We start from the raw sequence: 25709 nt of genomic DNA on the forward strand, positions 1-25709 counted from the left end.
GAAACATGCTAAAAACTAACTCATCGCCTAATTGACATTCATTCCAAACGGTTGACGATGACAAATGCATTGGATTGTAATCTTTCCGTTGATGTTTGCAAACTGCACGATCAGACCTCATAAACACTCAAAAGAATAACTATGTAAGAAGCATTTCACCAATGTTTACAATTGTTGTCGAATCACCATACTTATATTATTGCGCATAAAATAGTACGCTTACAGACTGACAGAAAGATCGATACGTAACTCCGTTAAATTCATCACGGTATACTATTCTATTGATAATATATAATAACACATCGCTTTAACAATCTAAAAGGAGAAATAATTCTTTTAAACAAAGTTTTTAATAACGAAAGTGAAAACAACGGAAGTTAGATGGATATTATGTGAGATGCACTTCGGCTCCAGAAAAAACAATACAAATAAACTAAAAAAGACGTGTGGGGGACAATTTTCAGCTGGAAAATATTTGAAATAGGGTAAGTGATGATATCTCTACGTGGTCATTTCTGTTATTGAGTGCGATCTCTTGCTGATTAATGTTAATAGTTGTTTTACTAGTTGCGAACCAACTGCCAAAATATGTTTGTGTTTTCTCAGGTATGTGTATACACATACCCGGTTTTCTCACTACTGCACGTGGTTTCGACCGATTTGTTTTGCACGTTTTTCTACGGAGCACAGCGAGGGCCACGCTTTCAAAATGGGTAGAAGTAATCGAAATATAAAATCAATCGGTTTGCCAATTTCTTTATAATTCTTTACAATTTTATACGTCGTCTGCAATCTATTTCAATTTTAGATGGTTTAAATTTGCAATTTGGTAGAGAGGTAAATAACAAAATTGTTAAGCCTTTGAAGAAGAATTGTGACTCTTACTATCCACCATACCTGGATTTTTAAAAAGTAGTTACGTTTTAGTTATTTTTAGAACTTTGTTTAGGAAATTTATCCAAAATAGGCAGTTGAATAAAAACTCATTTGTTGTTTTATGACAATAATTTTCTGTGAAATGTTGCTAACTTGACCTTGTATATGTATAAAGCTTTGTATTTATTCAACTTAAGGTAGTGCATATCCTTCCTAACTTTAGATTGAGATTTTGTAAATTAGTGTAAAAATGTATTGGTTTTAAACCAAAATATGAATAAAGCACACAAATATTGAATGTCAAAAATGTGTTTATGTTATTCTATCCGTCTTTAGCTTTAAAATGATATATAGTTTGACCATATTGTACCACATTGAATAAAGAAAAACCAAAGCGAATTTTTAATGAATTTTATCCCCCCCATGAACCTTAAGTTCTATTCGGCTGAAAAGAGATTATAGCTGATATGGTTACAAAATGTTAAATTTGTATATTATTATAAATGTAAATTTAGTTACCACGGGACTATCATGTTTCTTTGTATGATACATAGTGATACTCAGCTTTGGAATTTGTAAATTTCATCTACATGTATCAAATGAATCGCATAGAATGAAAATGAAATGCATAACACAATATTAAGAAGAAACAAGTGTTGTACAGAGGACAAAACCCCTTTCCATAAATTCATTAAAACAAACTATGAGCAATAATTAAGTAGAGTAATTATTAATTTGCATACAGGACTTGAACACTGAAAAGGAAAGTAAACAAACTATGTACCAAGCTATCTTTGTGACCTTGACAATATCACCATCTTTGTTTCAAAACAAACTGGCCCATCAAGCTTGTATTACTGCCAAGTTAGCATAAATGTAAAACTGTATTACATCCATTTTTGGTGGACAACTTTATGCATTGGATTAAAGCCAAACACATTGCCTCTGTCTTTGAAATGAAATACATGTTAATCAGTACATATGGATGCAATTTGAAAGTGTGCAAAATTGTCATTAAATCTATAGCCTAGTTAGCAAGTAATTTATTATTTTTCAAACGGTACCTCTTTTAAAACCAAAAGTAGGATTTCTAGACATATACGTCCATTCATTTCGACAAACGCGATTACTTTTAAGTTTTAAAGCGCACACAAGACAGATTTCTACCTTGTAACCACCATGTTCTAATTGGCATTGTTAACATAAAATCTATAGCCTAAATATTAATGTTAGCAAAAAACAAAAACAAAACAAACACGTCTTAATGCCGAGCTAAGCCTTTATTTGTCAGTCAGCATTCCGCTGAAACATGACTGGCATGTATGTGCCCGACCCGGGATCGAACCCGGGACCTCTGGATTTTAACGCAAGCGCCTTATTCACTGAGCTACGGAGGCACAGCAAGTAATTTATTATTTTTCAAACGGTATATACCGCTTTTAAAAGTGAAAGTAGGATTTCTAGATGTATACGTCCATTTCAACAAACACGATTATTTTTAAGTTTTAAAGCACAAAAAGACAGATTTCTATCTTGCAACCACCAGATATATTCTAATTGGCATACATGTAGATAAAATATGTTTCTCATGTATACATAAATTTACTATGCCAAATAAGGTGTGTGGCTTTAAGTCTGATTTTCCTCAATTCAGCCATTTCTCACAAGTGAATACAAAGAAATATGATATCAATGTACAATAAACTATCAAGCTGATGGCGATAACAACAAGTTGACATGAACATGCAATTAAAATGCAAATCCCATAAACTGGTTACTTAGCTGAAATTTCATGTGGAAAGGACTTTTTTAAAAGTCACAATAACACATGATCTATCTGACATCAAAATATATCATTTCTGCAAACCTGACCAAGATGCGCTGTATTTATTATTAGGGAGTCATGCCTTATGCATTACCATTTTTAAGTTTAGCTTGGCTTCAAATATGCGAGTCCCGAACTGAAAGTGTGAGTCTCAAGTATTGGAAACTTTCTTTAAACAAATGAAGCCTACTCAAAATACAAATTAGTAGTAGAACCCCGGTCATTAATTTTCTGAAATAAAAAGCATGATGATCAGATATCTAATCTTGAGGAAACCAGGGAAGTTCTCATACCAGTATGACATTTTCTTTAACAAAACTCAGTTCCAAATAATAAAGAAATAACAAGAGATGTGTTTGTCAGAAACACTATGTCCCCTTCTGCGCCGCTTTGAAGCTATATATTTGACCTTTGACCTTAAAGGATGACCTTGACCTTTCACCACTCAAAATGTGCAGCTGCATGATAAACACATGCATGCCAAATATGAAGTTGCTTTCTTCAATATTGCAAAAGTTATGGCAAAATGTTCAAATTGGAGCAAACAAACAAACAAACCACCCTTGTCAAAAAAGTGGGAATAACCCGGTTTTAATCCGTGTTAAAACCGTGTTAAACCCTGCGGTATTGGCACCGGGTTAAAGCGTGTCTTTTAAACACACTTTTTGCTTACCGACTTGGTTTTTTGTAGGTAAAACCTGGATTTCACTATCATAAACCAACACGCTTATACCTTCTAATACCAACTTAAACCAACTAAAACTAACTTAAACCAACTTAAGTGGGTTAAAAGTGAGTGTGTTTTCCTACTTTATGTTGGCTTTTAAACCTGCTTCTACACATCAAGTCGGTTTTTCCTGTTCTTAAGCGAGTTAAAAGTGGGTTTTTGTTTGAGCGTTAAGTGAGCTAAATGTGTGCTTTTCACAGATTAAGCGCAGTTTAAACTTACTTTAAAACCGTCTTATACCAACTTAAACCAACTTAAGTTGGTTAAAGTGAGTGTATTTTCCTTCTTTATGTTGGCTTTTAAACCCGCTTCTTCATATCAAGTCGGTTTTTCCTGTTCTTAAGCGAGTTAAAAGTGGGGTTTTGTTTGAGTGTTAAGTGAGCTAAATGTGTGCTTTTCTCAGATTAAACGCAGTTAAAATACGCTTTAAAACCGCGTTTTTCCAACTTAAGTTGGTTAAAAGTAAGTGTGTTTTCCTTCTTTATTTTGGATATACACCCGCTTCTACACATCAAGACGGTTTTTCCTGTTCTTAAGCGAGTTAAAAGTGGGTTTTTGTTTGAGCATTAAGTGAGCGAAATGTGTGCTTTTCACAGATTAAACGCAGTTAAAACTAGCTTTAAAACCTGTTAAATGCTCAGTAAAAACCAACTTTTCACCCACTTGAAAACTGAAAAACTTTTTTATGATAAGAACAAAAATATCATAAATTAAATTCTATTTACTGTTTTAAACGATAAAACATAAAATTTTACATATATATCCATTGCACAGCATGATAAAACTATTTTGACAGACATGGCATTGTTATAATAAAATATAATAGTGTTATAACATAACATTGAACACAAAGAAAGAACTGAAAAAAGGAAGATTGTATGGAATAAGTACAAACAAGAGATGTGTTTGTCAGAAACACAATGCCCCCTACTGCGCCGTTTTGAAATAAAATTTCTATTTATCATTTGGCAGGTATAGAAATTATCTCTCTTTAAAGCTTATTACTTCCATTGGATTTTGACCTCTGACCTTGAAGGATGACCTTGACCCTGCACCACTCAAAATGTGCAGCTCAATGAGATACACATGCATGCAAAATATCAAGTTGCTTTCTTCAATATTGCAAAAGTTATGACCAATGCTAAAGTTTTCGGACGGATAGACAGACAGACGGACAGTTATATGAGACCCTACCGGGAGCATAAAAATAAGTTAATGTTGTTGAAACAGGTGCAAATCAATATAACAAGTTAAAACAATGGTTAAATAATCATTTTAACAGCACATTTTATTTACAAAGACTTCAGTCTACTTGTGCATCAGCCGCAGACGCCTTAAACAACCTCTCATCTTTTCTTCAACATCAACCAGAGGCTTGTCAAAGGTTTTGGCTATGACATCTGAAAAAATATAATAGACTATTCATTTTAAAAAACATGCCAAAAAAACAAAATCTGTTCTTAAATAGAAAATACTCTAGCCAGAAAAAGAGGTTAAATATTTGCATATTAAGGAAGTCAACACAAATAAGTTTAGAACTGATTGTCCTGGAGACAGTGGCTAGAGACACAGACAATGTTATTCAATCCCTGTCTTCATGAATTAAAAAAAACTATTGTTAACTGTCACTTGGATAATAAAAACTCCCCCTTTTCACAAATGATGTAATATAATGATCATTTATGCGACTGTAACAGTAAGTGATCTGAAAAATATTTGTAGGTTGTGTATTGAATTTCTATACGGATAACTGGTACTTCAAATTTTTATGATGAAGAAAAAGTACCAATGATTGCATTTCTCTCAGCGGGGAGGCATGGTCTTGGTGACCCCGTTGTAGTTGTTGCTCCCTTCATGGAACAAGTCACAAGCTGGTGGGGAGTGAATAGTCGTCACATGGCCTGTGCGATGGCCTTCACCTCCCTGGTTTCATGCTGGATTTCAGCTTTAATGATACTCTGGAACCAAAAAAAGAAAAGGAGTTTTGACAAAATATTTACAATTGGTAATTTTCCAAAGCTTGTAATTTACTTTCATCACATTTCAAACTCTAAAAATAATTGTCACATTTGTCAGAATTATAACGCTTTTAAAATGCAATAACCAGTTTTACCTCTCAACAAATCCAGCTTTCTTGTTCAATGACAGGGCGAGGTTTGCCCACTTCAGTTCCCCTCAAGTTGGCCGAATGCCGGACAAAACCCCTCCCGGATAAAAACCCTCCCGTCAGTTTTATAGGGGCCGGACAAAAACCCTCCCATGAATAAACGGGGACGGACAAAAACCCTCCCATGAAAAAAACGGGGGAGGACAAAAACTCTCCCATGTAAAAACGGGACCGGACAAAAACCCTCCCGTGAAATCTGAGCCACGAATTCAACTATCAACAATTATTTATGAATTTTTAATCCGAAATCGGTCATTTCCGAATGTCATTTCCGACATTTGTATTTTGTTGTCGGTTATCCGAGATATTTATTTTTTGTAATAGAGACTTCACTTCAGTAGGTAACATTACACTATATAATGACTAATTAAAATATTTCCGAATTGAAATGTTGTTATTTTACACCCATTTGACTCAATTATATATGTTTGAACTAAGATTTGTATTATAACTTAGTATGATAAGAACTACGATATTTATGATTACTTAGTATGAATAACAAGTAGGGTGTTTCTATAAAATATATAAAATATCAAATTGTGCTCTGGCCAGTGCATTAAGAACATCAAAGTCGTGTTTCTTTTTTAGTCATCATCGCAAAAATAACAGAGGCGGACACAGGCTTCCCAAGACATTCTTTATTTCGTTTTATAACAAGTATTATGAAGTCTAGACAGTATAATGTTACTTTCATTGACAAATAAGCATAATCAATTGATAAACAAAAACCAACATTGTAGACACTTGTGTGCCCTTACACAAACAAATTGCTTTATATATGTTGCAGATTCACAGTATGATATTTTGAACAAGTGTTGTCAGCATTGAGTGATTTTTTCGGATTAATGAATGGAACATTGTGTGAAGCAAATACATTTGTCGGCGTTTAATTGCTTTTAATTGATTCTGTGATTAAACTACTTAAAAACTAAAAGTAGTTGCAGATTCACAGTTTGATATTTTGAGTAAACTTTGCGGATTAATGAATGCAACAATGTGTGAAGCAATTACATTTGTCGGTGTTTAATTGCTTTCACGGGAGGGTTTTTGTCCGCAGTTGCAGATTCACAGTTTGCTATTTTGATACATATTATTGTATGCCATTAACTAGTTAATTGTTATGATTAGCTGATAAGTGGGCCTAAATAACTGAATCATTGACATATTTGACAATACAGTATGCTTTATATATTGTCTGCAAAAATGCAATTGAAAACGTTACAGTCGAAGCAAAATTAAATAAGTAATTAAGACAAATTAGTTACATGCTAACGAATTCTTAGTTGTTAACAGAATTTTACTTTCATTTTCGCAAAGTTTTCAGAAACTTCCCGGAAAGCACGTGTTTTGCATGAATGAGCATATGACGCGACTAATCGTTGCACTGTATCGTATTGCATTCAATCTAAATTTAAATTCACTTGTTTATAAATGGCCTCATTTTATGTTTTAATTGATGTTGTTATTATATTGGATTATCGGATATATATGCACATTAGAAAGCGGTATGTTTACAGTTAATGATTACATATTTTCTTTCAATTTCATACCCCTGAAAACACAATACACACAATGGGTAATTTTATAGGATTAATGAATGCAACACTTAGTGTTTCTTTTACGGGAGGGTTTTTGTCCGGTCCCGTTTTTTCATGGGAGGGTTTTTGTCCTCCCCCGTTTTTTTCATGGGAGGGTTTTTGTCCGCCCATGTTTATTCATGGGAGGGTTTCGTCCGCCCCCTATGAAAATGACGGGAGGGTTTTTATCCGGGAGGGGTTTTGTCCGTATTCCAAGTTGGCCAGCTCGTGCAGGGTAAAAGCCTGGTGTAAAAGTCCATACATCAGGTAGTATGATTACCCCTTTTGCTCTTGGGGCAAGAGTTTAACCTTCAAAATTAAAATATAAAAGTTCTCATTAAATATGAGGGAAAGAAATCTGTTCAGTAATAACCAGAAATATCTATCAATAACAATAAAGATGACAATAATCATAAAACACAACCACAATAATTTACTGTACACAGCATTTACACTTTGTCATGTGTATGTTTATCTATTTTTGCTTCAAAATGTGTTGTTTTTCCTTTAAATTGCAATACATTAACTTATCAATTTACATTTCCCAGTGACAATACATAAATATAATAATGATCATAATTAATTCAATAAACTAAATAAAAAAAGTATGAAGAAATGACAATACAAACCTGTAAAAACTGTTCTTCAGTATTCCAAAAAAAACACAGTTGAACCTCTTTTCCAACAAACTTATTGTTGATTTCCAAATTGTAGTAAAAAACACATTGTTTTCATCACACAATACTTTATGCTGACAGTATTTCAATACATTTTACAGAACAATTATAAGTCTTAATGTTTATTATATTTAGCTCAATATTCAATTGCTGAAACCAGCTTGTTTTTCAAAAGTTGTTGTTTTCAAATAATTTCCTGTGCAAAAATTTGAACCAATCAAAAGTCTTAATCCTCATTCCAGCCTTATGTCTGGGCAACCCCTATCAGTAGCCTTATCTTAGATAATCAGTACCCTGTTTAGCTCTGAATGCCTGACATATTGTTATCTGTTTATTGTTAGTGGTGTGAAAAGGGGTGTTTTTAGGTAGTCTTGTTATTTTGTTGACTGTTTATGTAACACAGGTCATGTTTGGCAACTTATTATTTTATTGCAAATTAAGAAAATGGATATGATGGTATCATATGAAAATATCAAAATCTTGCATAACTTATATACACAAATAAATAGATTATTTCCAAAAAAATGTTTCCAATACCATAATTATTTAAATATGCAGATTTAACAAGTAAATACTGTTTTAAACAAATATAAACAATCATATAAGATTGTTTTAAAATTTAAAAAAATATAATAATTTTAAGACATATAACAATCATAAGATATTGTTAATAATAAAAACAAATATAAAGAAAAAAATCAAAGTGAAACACAAACTCTTTCATTTTCAGGTATAAAACAAAGTTTGATCATTATTATAGTTTTTGGCAGTGATACTTGTTGTCCATCTGTGAACCTGTGATGTTCTGAAAGAGCCATTTTCATCCAATATTCACTAAAAAATTATGGGGAGCACACACATGTACAATAGGGACAATGGCAAACAAGCTGTAAAAAAGCCCCTTTACAATTGACTTGTATTATATATGGCTATAAACATGAAAAAAAGACCTAGTTGAAGAATTATTGTTTTATTGATGAGTATTATTTTTTCAATGTGTGTTAAAGTGAGTTTTTTAGCCTGGTTTCAGCTCTCAAATTATTTACAAAAAGACCAATTTAAACTCACTTAAACCCACTTCTGTTTAAAAAAAGACCAACTTCTGTTGTAAAAGACTCGCTTATAAAACAAAAAGACACACTTAAACACACATAAACCAACTCATAAATAAAAAGGCTCACTTTTGACACACAAAAAACCGACTCCTTACAGAAAAAAACTCGCTTAAACACACATCTTCTTAAAATAACCAACTTTAAACTCAGTTAAGCACAGTTTAGCGCACATAAAACTCGCTTTTAATAGCAAAAACCAACTTTTGCTGAGAAAAACTCAGAAAAAACACAGTTTTATGTTGGTTTAAGCGTGTTTTGGTATGAAAGTGGGTTATTTTTTTGACAAGGGCAACCAACCAACAGATAGGTATATAACAATATATCCCCCACTATAGTAGTGGGGGACATAAAAATGTAACAAAAGCTTAGACAATTCTCTTCCTAATGCACTTATAATCGTTGAGTTTATGTTGTTCCAACTGGTTATTTTTCGTTAACAACTACAATCTCTCAACCTTTACAAAGCTCCTCCCACTAAAAGCATCAGGTTATGTTTGACCAGTGTCAATGTTTTCATTAACATGTATTATTATTCTTATTAATTATAAAAATAAATATGGGTTATGTCGCCATTATATTTTATAATGATGTAAATTTCATTTCTATAGGACTTTCCTTAGCTAAGAACGAGTTCACATGCTTTCAGGTCCTTATTTTTTTTTAAATAAAGAAATACTACTAAATGATAAACCTAGTATTAAATTCTACCTAGTTTTAAATAAAACAATGTCTCAATTCAATAAGGATACCCAAATTATGTGAAACAGGTGATTTACTTTCCAAACCTTTGGGACATATATTTGCATGCAACACAAAATCAGCCAAATTAGATTTTGATAATTGTGATATATTTAAAATGTTTCTCACAAATTATACAAAAACCGTCAGTATACTGTGTCAAAACGTACTCACCGACAAAATAATTTCATTATACTTTCCATACAGAAATCTTTTATAATCGTATAAAATAAAATTGTACCAATTAAGAAATTAAATAAGAATGATTTACACGTCTAAATAAATAGAGAATACATGGCTAGTGCCCAGTTGAAGAAAGTTTATCCGATGAGGCTTCGAAAAGGAAAATAGGGCAAGCTTTAGCGACAAATATCATAACTACAACAAGATTAGCGAATCTAAAAAAAAATTTCAAGTTTGTCAATTTACCAACACATGAACAGGTCCCTTTAAAACTATACGTCAAAGAGATTTATTACATTTCAGTTACATCAGTTACATTACTGAATGAGTTTTGTGATTAGTATGGTATTATAATGTACTAGACAGGGAAGATACTGTGTTGGGAAGATTAATTGTGATCTTGTAGCTTGATTTATAAATATGTGAACACCCGGGTGTACTTTGTCCAGGGTTTTCCATGGAAATCCATGGAAAATATGAGGCTGGAGTATTCGGACTAAGTTTCCAGCCTTTTCCAGCGTCAATATTTAAAAAAAAAGGGTGGAAAATTGTCCATGGTATGTGGAAATAGCCTGGAATAGTTTCCATGGTTTTCCAGGCTCCCTGGAATAATTACCATGGAACAATTTCCAGGGTTTTCCAGCCAGCATGGAATAAATACCGTCCGAATACTCCATGTAATCTGGAAAACCATGGAAAACCATGGATTTTTTTCCAGGGTTTTCCAGATTACATGGAGTATTCGGACGGTATTTTTTCCATGCTGGCTGGAAAACCCTGGAAAATGTTCCAGGTTTTTTCTTTGTTTAATATTCCATGGATGCCTGGTATAACATGGAAAATTGTCCAGCGTTTACCATGGTCACTGAATAGAAAAAGAAATTTCTGGTCTAAAAACAATATTCATGTATTAAATGAATACAATACTCACAGCTTAAATAAATCATAATTTAAGGTTAGATTAAAACAAAACAAAAAATCAACATAATGCCTTAGTTTCTTCGATGTATTATTTTGTTCACAATTCATCAAAATATAACATCAGATTACAAATTGTGTTACATTTATTTAACAAATTATTCAGATCAAACAAGTGTTGTTTAATACATGCTTACAAAGCCTCTAGGTCCATTATCATAAATCAGGCCCTTACATAACAGAACAGGCGCTACTTTAAAAGTTAAAAAGTATAATGCAACCTTAACAACATGTATTCAAAGTAACAAAATACAAGCAAGTCAAGTAATATACAGTAACAATTCACGAACCCTGTACAAACGATATACAAGAAACAAAATGAAAAATTTAAGTTATTTTAGCTACTTCATGTTTGTCACAATATATGTAGCTGCCCATGAGAACAATTAAGGATACTATTTTTCTCAGCTACTTTCACTTTAATGCAATTTAGGTGCTCAATTTCATTAAAATACTTTTATATAATTTTATTGTTCAAAGAAATTCAGAACATGAATGCATGTACATGTATTACTTTCCAAGTGACAGTTAGTAAATTATAAGTACCCAGGTGGGATAAAATTACAGTTTTTAAAAACTTTTTTGTTAATTAGCTGGGCTTCAGTAGGTCGTGGATCTTTTATAGAACTTGTACTGCTGTTATACTGTACGGCTCCTGCATGATCTCTGAAAGAAAAACAAAGCAAACAATATTACAAGAAAGTCATAAGTTTTTTACATTCATCTGTAAAAGTAAATGTGCAGCAATCATATGATTGAATATCTATACTTCAACGCTCATTCACATTTTAATCTATTTTAGATATTTCATATCACTGCTCAATTCGGTACATCTGGCTTTTTTGTATTTGAGCGAACATTTACGATCCTAAGTAGTATGCAATTATTTCTTTTCCATTTAGTGAAATTTATTCTCTTAAAGTTTGCAAGCGGGCTTTAATCTACTTGCAAACAGGCAACCACACAGGAAAACTGAGACTTTCAAGTGAATAAATTGTTGATTTAACTTATATTTTTATATGACTCTTTTTTATTTTGAAATTTATATTGTTGTTTTCTTAAATGCCCCAAAACGGGGTACACTAGCATGTATCTGGAAACTCAAACATATATAGGAATTTTATATTCAGATATTGCTATATGAAAGATATGCTAATTTGCTAATTCATATAAAAATAACCTGTAATTGAAACTAGACCAAAATATTGGATACCAAAAAGACAAAATACTTTCAGGTGGTTAACACTAAATTACTTATATGAGCCCGGGGCATAACAATATTTACCATGAATTTGTGGCCATGTTAGTCCTCTTGGTAAATGCGCCAAAAGAGCCGCTTTGCTGTCTTGGGTTATTTCCCTGCCAAACTCTGCAGTATCTTCCATCAACTGGTCAGCTACAGTTAAAGCACATAATGAAAATGTATATAGAAAATAATTCAAGTATTGTTTTAAATATTTAGTAAAATTGTCTTTAAATAATAACTTACAATGAAGTTAATACATCACAAAGCATAGCATAACAAAATTTGTAGGTATGATTAGTACAAATTTATTATTGCTATAATTAGAATGATGTGTAATTCTATTGGTATGAAAATGTACAGTGAAACCTAAAAAACAATGCTATTGGTTTAATTAATTTATTTATAAACATTAACAGCATTAATGAGCATTGAGTTCTCATCATGCACAGCACATAACTCCCTTAGCCTCAGTTCCCTAGCCATGCATTATAAACTTCCGATACTACATTCAAGCTTATTAATATCTCCACATAGGACTTCCTTTATCAAGCTGCAAACTGCACTTAGTGAAAATGTGTGTGACAGCTGCTTTTAAACTTCTATATTTGCCATACTTTTACCTAAAATGTCACATAAAAAAGGTCTACAATGATGACATAAGAAGAATAAATTTAAAGGAATATTTAGAAATAATGAAAAGCACAAACCTTCAGTTGTTGTTCTATTCCTAGACAGACTTCTGAAACACTTGTATGCATCACTTTTTAACAACATTTCATGTCACTTTCCAAATGATATCCATACATTATTATTTTAAGAAATTCTTGTTAATGGAAAAACTCATTAAGTTAAACTCTACTGTTTGTGAAATTACATTAACTTCATTTTAACAACAAGTTTAACCTGCATTTTTTCTTCAATACGCCTTCTCCATAATTTCAATCTAACAGGTAAACTTTCTGTATTTGAACTCAGCCAATCAGAAAAGGCTGTGATATTTTATAACCAATAGATTAGCCGCAGACACATCTGACTCACACACAGGCTTTTCAGATAGTTTGTTAATTGCAAACCTGGACTGTAGTTAAATATTGAGTGTGTAAACACCTTGAACAGGGTTAAGGAATTTAAACTTGTAGACATTGCTTTGAAAGTTACTACTTTTACTTCTACTACTAGTACTACTACTACTACTACTACTTCTGCAAAACTAATACTACTATTACAACAGCCACAACAACAACAACAACTACCTACTACTACTACTACTACTACTACTACTACTACTGCTACTACTACTACTACTACTACTTCTACTTCTACTACTACTACTACATCTACTACTACTACTACTACTACTACTACTACTACTACTACTGCTGCTACTACTGCTACTACTACTACTACTACTACTACTTCAACTACTACTACTGCTTCAACTACTACTAATACTGCTACTGCTGCTGCTACTGCTGCTGCTGCTACTACTCCTGCTGCTGCTGCTACTACTACTACTGCTACTGCTGCTGCTGCTACTATTACAACTCCTGCTGCAGCGACTACTACTACTACTGCTGCTGCTGCTGTTACTACTACTACTACTTCTACCACTACTACTGCTGCTACTTCTACTTCTACTACTACTACTACTACTACTACTACTACTACTACTACTACTACTACTACTACTACTACTACTAGTACTTCAACTACTACTGCTACTACTACTGCTACTACTACTGATGCTGCTGATGCTGCTACTGCTACTACTGCTGCTGCTGCTACTTCTACTACTACTACTGCTGCTGCTGCTAATGCTACTTCCTTAACTACTACTACTACTGCTGCTACTAGTATTGTTATTATTATTTATACTACTATTGCTACCATTACTGCTACTATTCCTGTAAATGCTAAAACAACAACACAATAGTAACTGCTACTGTCACTTAAATTTGCACCAATAGTATAATTATCAGTAGTTTAACTGCTTGTACAACTTATACAACAACCACTTTTACTTCTACTCCTACAACATATTCTACTGCCAGCACCAGCATTACTACTTCTACTACTACTACTACTACTACTACTATAACTACTACTATTTCTGCCCAAACTATGCACATTGTTTTATGTTTTATTCATATGTTGTGTAAATTGTTGAACTCTGATTTACTTTGAATAAAATGTGTTGCATTTTTATAAGTTATTTTCTCCTCTTATAAAGTCTAAGTTTTTTCCAGGGTTAGCTGAAAATGTTAGAGTCTTTTCCATGCTTAAAAAATTCTATGTTCCACTTTCCATGCTATCTGGAAATATTTTCCAGGGTTATCCAGCCTAAATCCAGCGTTTTCCATTCCTTTTCCATGCTTTTCCATCCAAGGCTGGAAAATGCTTGGAAAAAAAGTCCACGTTTCATGGACATTTCTAGAACAAAACCCTGGAAAACCCTGGAAACTGTTTCAAATTCCAGGGATTACCATGGAATTCCATGTTATACCATGGATTTCCAGCCTAAGTTCCATGATTACCCTGGACAATGTACACCCGGGCACAGACATAAGGATTTGCTTTCATATTTATTTTAAACGTCGATGAAATACAGTCCATATGCCTCTTTTCAACCATTGTAAACCCATTTTAAGTTAACAGATATGATATTATGAAACTGATGGTTATACAATAAGTATCAATTAAAATGTGTCTTATATGCAAAACACATGAAAAGGATATTAGGCTTTGATGACACATTGGACAGACTGATCTCAAAGAGTGGTAATAAAGTGTTACCCTTTTGACTTAAGTGTATATTCTTTCTGTAGACCCGTAAACAATATGTTATGAGACAATGTTTTTGTCATATATATGTAGAAGATCTCTGACATAATGAAACTAGAATCGAGGAAAAATAAATTTTAGAAACCTAGTCAGTTTATATAGTGCAATAATTATTATGGAAATGAAAATAAACTTTACAAGGATTGTTCACTTGCTTACACCAATTTTATCCTGCATATTGTGTTTCATCAATTGTCACCAAAACTGAAATCTTCAATTATTATTAATATAAAATTACACACAGTTTTATTCACAAAGTAATCCAGTGCTGAAAGACAAATTCAAAGCTGGATTATTATAATCATATGTCAGATTGTTCATAATAACCTGCACATGTAGAAGGAAAAGAAAATACCCGAAGGAAGTAGTCATACATTTCAAAACAGGTCTATTAACATGTGTACTCCAAAGAAACTTAAAAAAGGTTAATGAGAGTATTGTTCTAACTTCAATAATGAAAAGTTTTTAAATATGAACCGGTAGTTAATGAGCCAAAAAGCCTATTAACTGTGTAGAAGATCATGAATATTACCATTATAAAGTTCATGAAAATTTGGTTCATGAATTTTCAGTAAATACAAGATTCATTTACTTGATAAGAATTGAATGCAATAATTGTGAAAAAAGAATTTCAGCTCCTTAGATTTCAGGTTGTATGTATATGAGTTCTAATGTTCCAGCTAGGATTGGAAAAGGACAGGGGGGGCTACTTTTTCAAAGGGCACTTTCAAAGCACAGTGTTTTGTCGAGCGCAGGGGCGTGTCTAGAATGTTCCCTGTTGAATATTAATTCATTTGTTATAATATATTATTCCCATTATTATTAAACAATTCAAATAAAATGTCTTCAATGAGGAATAAATTTATTACAATGTAATAAGAGATTTACAAATTATAAAATGTAAACAAATAAAATTAAATAAAAAAATATAGGGCAGGACGGGGCCTCGGAAAGTAGGGCTGGGCTTTGGAAGGACAGGGCGGGGCACCTGTCCATTCAGGCCTAGCTGGAGCATTTCATTATCAGACATAATCATCAATCATCATCAGGAAGTTTTTTATGAACACGGTTCCTGATTGAAAGTTTCTACCTATGTTGTCTCTGATTGTTTTATATTTGAAACCGTCTGGGGGGGTCTTAAAGTCTGAATTACGCAAATGATATTTATCGTCCTTGATTTGACATTTGAACCGTTCTTACATGAAGAATACATTATTGTGGAAGTTTCTCCTGATTAAACAATCAGACACTTAGATAAAATAACACTTATAGCAATTCTCAAAAGTTTGCTTTGACGTATGATCCCTTAATCTTAGTAGTGTCACAAAATATATTAAATCTCCTTACCAAAATATATTACATCTCCTTACCAAAATATATGAGTGTTATATACTGCTCATATAATGGATTTTGTGTGAAATTTAGCTATAATTAAAATTTAAACAAGACTATTACCAAGCAATATATGTCTCCTACCGGCTCCACCATTGTCAGAAATTCCACCATTGTCAGATTTTATTTTATATTTGTTGCCATAGCAACCATAATTTTTGACATAGGAACAAAATGAAATGATGTGCATGATGTCCATATTGCCATATTTGTTCATGAAACTTGAAACATGGATAGATGGCATCTATCCATGTTTCAAGTTTCATGAAAAAATATGAAGAACTTTAAAAGTTATCGCAGGATCCAGCAAACCACCATTTTCTGCAGTATTTCTAGTCTTTTTTTGCCATAGCAAGCATAATTTTTGACGTAGGAATAAAATGAAATGACGTGCATAACGTCCATATTGCCATCTATCCATGTTTCAAGTTTCATGGAAAAATATGGAAAACTTTTAAAGTTATGGCAGAATCCAGAAAAGTATGACGGACAGACAGACAGACAGGCAGACTGACAGACAGAGTGCAAACCATAAGTCCACACCGGTGAAACCGGTGGGGGACAATACATGTATGTGTCAAGGTGTAACGTTAAACTCATCTCGACCTGTCTTTGTCACGCCTGAAATAACAACACTGCATGCATTTTTGACAAAGGATATAAGTCAGTTACGTTTAACACACTGCTTTGCCAACAATTCAATCTTTATACCTATAAAGTTTTCCTTAATACGTAATACTATAGGTGGGATATAGCCTTGAAAAACATCAGCATGATAATGAACTCAAGCAATAACTGTGAAATTATGAAAGCAAGAGTTATGGTTCTTATGTACTGCACTTTCCATCAGTATGATATGTATTTCGTTGAACAATCATGTTTATTCCTCATGTAGTTTAAATTGGATACCATATGCTGGATTCAAAAGTTAAATGTTAAAAACTAACAAAGGGAAATTACTCTAAAAATATGGAGGATACAGTATACTTTTGTGCACTTCACATCTCTGTGTTGAGACCTACTGCCTATGGAGGATAGAGTTATGACTGTTGTGAACTTCACATCTCTGTGTTGAGACCTACTGCCTATGGAGGATAGTGTTGACTGTTGTGCACTTCACATGTCTGTGTTGAGACCTACTGCCTATGGAGGATAGAGTTATGACTTTTGTGCACTTCACATGTCTGTGTTGAGACCGAATGCCTATAAGGTTACAAGTTGATTCATCATTTAGTTTACAATATATTTTCTGTGCAAAATGTCAGCAGGAAAATAAACAAGTGGAAATAACTTTAAAGATAGAGGAGGAAGAGTAATGGATCAAGTGCACTGCATATTCACCATCTATAAACCTATCTTTCAAGTTGAAACCTTTTTTAATTTTCAAGACATGCTCCAGAAAAATTTTAAGTTAATATAGTTTAAATTTGATCCCTCTCAAAATATTGTCAGACAAGATATCCAACTTGTTTTGCTTCGTTTTTCTTTTTTCATCATAATGTTATTTACCACCAAACTTAGTTTACACACTACAAAAAAATAGTATCGGAGTACTTGTTATACATACAGTGCATCCTAACTTATTCATAATAAGTTATTTCTAAAGCAATTAACAAACTTTTACTTAAATTATCACAATACATAGCTTAACACTAATAAAATAGTTCTTGTAATCAATAATCAGTATTTATGAGTAAATACTCGACACATGAAATTCAAACAAAGGGCAATTACTCTGTTAATACTTATGAAATAGTTATGGTCCATGTTCTCTACATATTCTTTAAAAGCAATCTTACATTTTCTATAAAAGCAATCTTTCATTATATGAAGTTTTATTTGAATACATTAAAAACTTCAGCAGATTTGTTCTCCGCACAAGAAATAGACATTACAAACAAGGACAATGGCAATTACTCCAACAATAACAAAATATCATTTGGTTTGGAGTTCACTTCCCGATATTGATAACAGCTGTGCTTGATTTACACTGTAACTCCAATATAGTGCGGTCCGTTATAACGCTGTGTCCAATATAACGCGGGGGGTGCTTGGATCCCGTTTTTTCTCCAACCTTCCATTTCTGATTCAAATCCATGTTATGCAACTACTTGTATTTTCAGAAAATTCAAAGAAGCCGGCGATCACAGCTTGATTGCTTTATCCGTTCGTTTAACTGATTTTAATCGATTAGAGGTTAAGCGACACTCGACAGCTAATTGGTATTAATCTATTGTGTAATGTCAATAAAGGTGTGAAAACTCGCGAGTCCGTGTTTATTACATGTATTCCCTATCAGAGCGGTTCGGTGCGCTAATTTCAATAAGGTTAGTGCAAGCGTTATAATTATCAAATTAAAGTTATTTAAAACGATTACCTGTTTATGTTTTATATTTATCGTGTATTGTATTTCATTGTATACTACTATGGCTGTTTAAGTGTGTTATCGTTTATTATATGCTATACAAGCTTGATACATAAAAAGATCTTTGTGTATTTTTAATGTTTCAGTACGTATACAAAAAGTAAATTAAAAAATCCTGACGATTTATTTACATGCTAACGCAGTGTAATTGTTAACAGAGATTCACTTAAATTTTTGCCCGTTATCAGAAAGTCCACGGAAAGCACGTTTTTACATGCTGCGTATGACGCAATAAAACATTACTTTGTACATGTATCGTATTGCATTCAATCTAAATTTAAATTCGCTCGTCCAATGAAAGCTGTCCCATAATGCACTGTACTATTTTTCTAAAAAATGGCGTAGGCATATGAATTTGTTTACGAAATTCATAAACATATTTCTTGTTATAAATGTTTAACACTATTTTTTCGTAAGTGATGTTGTAATTATATTGGATTATGGGACAAATGTGCACACTAGAAAAGCGGTATATATACTGTTATCGTTCGATTTATATGCATGTTTTTGCGGATGACAACACAGCATGACAATATAAATAAATAAGCTCAAAACTTATAACGCTGTCCGTTTATAACGCTGTTGCGTGGCTTGGACCCCATCATCCGCGTTATATTGGAGTTACAGCGTATATTGTTTTTTAATTGGTTTAACTGGGTTTAAATATTTTAATCGAATCTTCGAAGCTCGATCAGTGCTTCAAATTGCCAGGCCAATATGCTATATTATACATGCGAAAGTCAAAGGCTTTATGAAAATAAAGATTAAATATGGAACAAAATGACAAAAATAAAAGAATTTTGTATATTGTATCAGCAATATTGCCAAATTGTTTTCATGAAATTAAGTTTTGGCATAGTTTAAATAATCTTATTTTGCCATCACACCAAAGTTACTAGTATTTGATAAATAATATATACCACAATAGGATATAAACATGTAATCATGCTTTTTATCAAAACTATAATTCCCCTTTTGTTTAAAAATTCTTCAAGGAAAGGGCCCCAGACAAAACCTTACATATAATTAATGCCTTAATACTTATAAAGTCAGCCATCAAAAACCCTACATACAGCTGTAGTCCCACAGTGTTTTTCCTCTTTATAATGTTGGTACCGTTAAAAGGCACTATTCCCAATGAGAACATTTAACCCAATTGATTTTTTTTCTAAAAAAAACACACACACACAACCAATTTGCAGACAAAATCGAGGAAGAGTTGCAAACGAACATGTAAATCCCTTGTATCAAATCATCAAAGTCTGCCTTCTAGGCATGTTGTTACAATACCCAACACATAATCCAGTACTGTCAGAATTTTATGTTAACTCTGTACTGTATACAGTAAAATAACTGCTTTCATGAATCATCCAAAACACCATAACGATATAGATACAGCATGTTTGATTTGAAATTAATTTTTAAGAAATGTCTATTCAATTTCATTTGCGATATAATTTAGTAATAATGAACAACGAACTTTTTTCATTAAACAAATTAAATTGTCTCTACCCAAATTATTTTAAATACAAAAATCAATACATCAACACTTTCCATGCAGTTACGTAACGTTTGACATAAGTGGCATATTGTTTGCACGCTTTTTATCAGGACAAAGGATGAATAATTTATACAAGTGCAGTGCTTATTTGAAGCTAGAATTTTATAAAATGTTTAAGTGTGTTTCGGATTGCAAATTTAATTATCGTCACTTGAGAATGCAACAAAACATTTACAGTTAAGGTAGATATCTAATTAATTAAATAATAATTTGTTAAAACGTTTCGTGTCGGAAAAATTGTTTGGCAATATTAAGCATGAAGTGCACAATGTCCACGAGGATTACATAAGGTTGCCATCATTATTCACTAGTTTCCTAGGTAACTGGTCACGATTATTTCGTGATGGAGCACACCGTAAGGACTGATAAGTGTAGCAGGTATAACAACGCCAAGAAACTCACGCAGCCACAAAACCACTGAAATTTATCTATTCATAGTGACACTTGGTTATTCACGCCTAAGTGATTCACAATCGTTCGCATCTTCAGTGCATTGGAGCAATATTCTTATGCTACTTTTTAATTTGTAGTCTGTATCCAATTTCAGTGTTAAATGCAAACAGCCAAACAAATTACCAATATTGATTATCACTACCTCATTTATACAATTCTGAGTTTGAAATTTTGGAGTATGCATCAAATATTGAGTCCAGCGCATAGTTGTTAGATGTTGATTATAGTAACGTTTCATCAACGTTAAAGTCTACTGACACAAACCTGTATCATTCAGAGGGAGGTTATCTTACAGAACAGGAAGCTCTCAGTCCTCATTTAGACCGCTGATAATCTCAAGCACAGTTGCTTCAGTAAAAGAGTGTTAATAAGTTTAGTGTTATTGTGACAGATTTCGCAGGAAATTACAACTTTGATGTGAATATGCAACTTATTATTCGTACATGTTTCAAAATGTTTTCAGCATAATTATTTAATTTCCCAATTTGGATGAAAACGCCACTTAATTTCCCAATGCGATCAGTACCGGAACCATTCTCAAAGTGGTGAGGAAAAACGCTGGTTCAACACAAATTTACAATAGATAGTATCAAATATAGATTATTTCTCAATTGGATAACATGTAGGAGTGCAAAATGTCTGGTGGTTTAACTTCTTTCCTGTGTTACCATAACATGACAGGCAACACACATTTTATAGCAGACAATGACTGATCACAATAGCACACATCTAAGAACTTAACCTCAGTTGAGCACACAATCTGTGATTAGGCTGCATGCCACTGAGGCTGCGGATGTTATTGATATAAATGTAATCTTACCTGACACGACTTGGCTTTTGATTCTTGACTTGACAACTATCCCAGGCACTGTCACTTCCACCTAAACAGGAGGTTGGCCATTATAGGGTAAAATGTTTGGCTTGAGTTACAGTCCCTCTGCTCACTTTACAACTATTTCATCTACAATCACTTTCACCACAACAGGAGGGATGTTAGGTCATGTCCAGTGCCTAGCTAGAATAATATTTGACATATTCTGTAGCTTACTAGACAACTATTCCAACCACAGTCACTTCCACCTAGACAGTTTGGATGTCAGTACATGTCCAGTGTCTGACTTGAGTTTGCTGCTGCTCACTAAATAACTATCTCAACCACTGTCACTTCCACCTAAACAGGAGGGAGCCATTATAGTGTCAAGTGTTTAGCTTGAGTAACAGTTTCTGCTGGTCAATATAAAACTGTTCCAACAACAGTCTTGTTCGCATAGACAGGATGGAGTTCAGTGAATGTACAGCGTCTGGCTCAAGTTCTATCTCTCTTGCTTACTATGCTTGAGACCCTTGCTTGCCAAAGTGCCCTCTGTACATCAACTGTGTATTCAAAACAGAAAAATAATTAGCAGATGAATTATTTCCAAAAAGGTAAACATATATCTTATTATAAAACTGAAACCATATAACATTTATCTCGCTCATATACATGTATGTTGCTATGTCTGCTTTACAAGACAAATCAGGGATACAGGATGTAGAAGTAAAGGCATATATACAATTGCAATTGTTTTAAAAAAATACTTGTGTTTTGTGTGTTCATTAGCTATTCAAGACCAATATAAATATTGCATTTATCACCTAATGAGGTGTTTTCATGGCTCTATTGATAGTATGACAGAACATACCAATTAAATCGATGTATTGTAATCAGGGCATTCTCGTTCTTAATATAAACAACATCATTCTTAACTTGCATGGGATACCTAGTATATCCTTATGTCACACATATCATTCACTGCTTGCTTGGGTGACGTAGTATATCATTATGTCACATCAACATCATTCAGTACTGGCTTGGGTGATGTAGTATATCATTATGTCACACCAACATCATTCTCAACTTGCTTGGGATACGTATAGTATATCGTTATGCACACATATCATTCACTACTTGCATGGGTGACGTTATATATCATTATGTCACACCAACATCATTCTCTACTTGTTTGGGATACGTAGTATATCATTATGTCACACAAAAGGAGAGTTCTCTATTGCAATAGGCATTAGGCCAACAAAACTTAAACATTGGATTTTTCTGAACATATTTTTTATATAAACGCATACAGTATTCCTTGATTTCATAATCGACCTTCATAAACACTGCATTAGTACATAGTAAACTTTGTTTAGATTTACTGTTCTCAATTTATAAAACGTTGAACACGAGTTAAATACTGACTTTGAAATAAAGTTTGAAAATAAAAGTGTCTAAATAATTAAATTGAAAATAAAATAACTATAATTATGTATTTTTTCCACAATTTTGCATATACACCGCATGAAATGTGTGTATTTATGTCAAACCACACATTAGTGTTAGTAGATACAAATATGCTACGGGAGTTCACATCATATCGTTCTCATATGGCTTACTACGAATTTATTTTATCACCATCGAAATATATCGTATTTTAATATTTGATTAACAGGCAGTTTTAGTAGTGTTAGTAGATACAAATATGCTACGGGAGTTCACATCATATCGTTCTCACATGGCTTACTACGAGTTTATTTTATCACCATCGAAATATATCGTATTTTAATATTTGATTAACAGGCAGTTTTGTTTTGATACATTAAAATCACACTTTCATAGCCGCTTCATGCAAAATGGGTCTTACGGCGTTTGGGCCAGCCTAGCTCAAGCACTGCCTGAGTATTTGCGCAGTTTGGTCAGAGGCCAAGCTATCCCCTATAAATTCACTCAAAGTTGTTATGGTCCCATTATGTATCTCCTGACCAGACTGCAAGATGTGTAGGCTGGGTGGGCTATTGCTATGATGGGCGCATATGGCATAAGACCCATTATTGCATGACACAGGTCTTTAAAAATCTCATAGCATATTGTAAATGGCACAATTTAGCACAATGCTTTTCAATATAAAATTGAATCAAAATAGCAAATATAGCAAACCGGGTAAATAAGGGTAGCCTATTAGAATGATTTCCAGAGGTGCTGATCAAGTACAGTAAACATTTGTGTTATGTATTTTTAGCAGTGTTTATTTTCTAATCTTGAAAGCAAAAGTGTGTTTATCAATAGTCAATTAAGACTTCCCCTGACAATTAAGTGGCCAAATACAAGCCATGAAATTCTGCGACATGGGTTGTAACGCGTAAGTGTAACTGGGCCACAATTTGTGTCTATTTGTCGTTTGAATATGCAGTGAGTAGTCTGTTCAAGGGATTTCTCTCAAATCAACCAATAAAATATTTGAATGTATTCAATCGTGTCTGCTGGTTTTATGTATATGTCATTCAAGGTGAAAAGCTGGGTAAAACAGCAAATGCTGAAAAAGCGCATTAGTGTTCGATAACGATGTTAAGGTCAGAGACTGGTTATAACACCATGTGAACTGTTAGGGTAAAATGTTATGCATCAACAAACAAAGTACGGGTCAACAGCATTGTGTTTATGACTACTTACATGTAATTCATGAGTAAAAAGTATGGCTCGCAGATTTATTTTTTATTTATTTTCACCAATTATTTTATTGTATATTTTGAATTTGTTTATGGTGTTAATATGATAAAAAATTTCTAAAGAGACTTTCCATCATGAATTTATTTTCTTTGTGTTATAGGTATCATCAATATTCCAACAGTGTTCATATAATAGTTCAGTGCTCACACTGGCCTTCAGAAAATAATAGCCATAATGTTTTTCTTAAAAAAAAATTAGCCAAAACAGACGTATACTTTTTTCAGCAAAATGGTACTGAAGGCAAAAAGAAAAAAACAAATAATCTTATTTTATCTATGTTTTATCAAATGTATATCTAATGGATTTAAGTTATAATATATACTTAAAAACAAGCTTAATATCAGTGTCGTTTTATTATTAAATATTATCATGGCTTTACAAAAAAGAATACAATCAAGGTTGTGAATGTGACTTAACAAACCAGACATCAGCTACAGTTACATACATATATACTTAAAAATAAAACGATAAATACTTTTATTAAAGTACTATTAATAAAATAAAAAAACTGCCCTTTCAAATTGTTCAATTTTTAAAGTCTGTCCAGGTGCAAGTTCTGCAGGGGACAAAAATATTTCTAAACTGCACTCGTCCTGCAGGACGAGTGCATTAAAATGTTCACTCGCCCTGCAAACACATGCACTCGTCCTTCGAATATGTGTGAAATAAAGATTGCAAAGGGGTGATATGACTAATAAAGTTACACCGACTGCTGTTTTCCTTTTTTCTAACGCTTACGTGCTTTCCGTTTCGGACATTTGAACATCGCCCCCGCCCCCTTTAACGCACGCTTGTATGTCAGACATTTTTCAGACAAAATTCAGACTGGTTTAAAACCGTATTTAGCGGTAATATAATTCTTTAAATATCAATACTTACCGTGAATGCAATTGGATGGTTCCCTGTCATCATGGACACGCAAAGTTTACAACAAAAAGCCAATATTAAATCGGGACACAGTCTCGCATAACAACGCGCACCTGCTGTATGAAATTAACAATTACAATTTCCAGTTCATTCGCGTGCTACTTTCGGAATAGATATGCTTTAAGAAAATGAGTTTATTTAATGAAAACGAGTCTTACTGGTCAGAAAATACATATTTTAACATCAGCTTTTTTTCACTGTAGGACGACAGCTTTAGGGAAATTCACTCGTCCTTTCAAGATTTCACTTGTCAATACAAGCGGACGAGTGGAATTTTTGTCCCCAGCTCTGGTTAGTACATTACAAAATATTGTCAACCAGACCATCCGTAACACCGCATATGTATTCATCATTCTATAAAAATGTTATAAAGAACGCTGAAAGTAAATTAAAATCGACAAACCGTACCGTTTCCGAAAACGACTGTCCGAAAACATGTAGAGATATCTCATTTGCA

General features: G+C 33.0%; 2 long non-coding RNA genes across 2 annotated transcripts; both read right to left on the bottom strand.

The window, feature by feature from the left end:
- Window positions 1-4202: 4202 nt before the first annotated feature.
- LOC127865003 (uncharacterized) lies at window positions 4203-7228 on the bottom strand. The gene is made up of 3 exons (XR_008042444.1): window positions 5542-7228; window positions 5215-5386; window positions 4203-4828 (listed from the first exon to the last, which is right to left on the bottom strand). It is a non-coding gene; the product is annotated as an uncharacterized LOC127865003 (long non-coding RNA).
- A 3649-nt stretch (window positions 7229-10877) lies between these two features.
- On the bottom strand, window positions 10878-13168 carry LOC127864985 (uncharacterized). The gene is made up of 3 exons (XR_008042421.1): window positions 12817-13168; window positions 12149-12259; window positions 10878-11529 (listed from the first exon to the last, which is right to left on the bottom strand). It is a non-coding gene; the product is annotated as an uncharacterized LOC127864985 (long non-coding RNA).
- Window positions 13169-25709: the final 12541 nt, after the last annotated feature.

Source organism: Dreissena polymorpha, chromosome 1, assembly GCF_020536995.1.
Source record: "Dreissena polymorpha isolate Duluth1 chromosome 1, UMN_Dpol_1.0, whole genome shotgun sequence".
Classification (NCBI taxonomy): Eukaryota; Metazoa; Mollusca; class Bivalvia; order Myida; family Dreissenidae; genus Dreissena; species Dreissena polymorpha.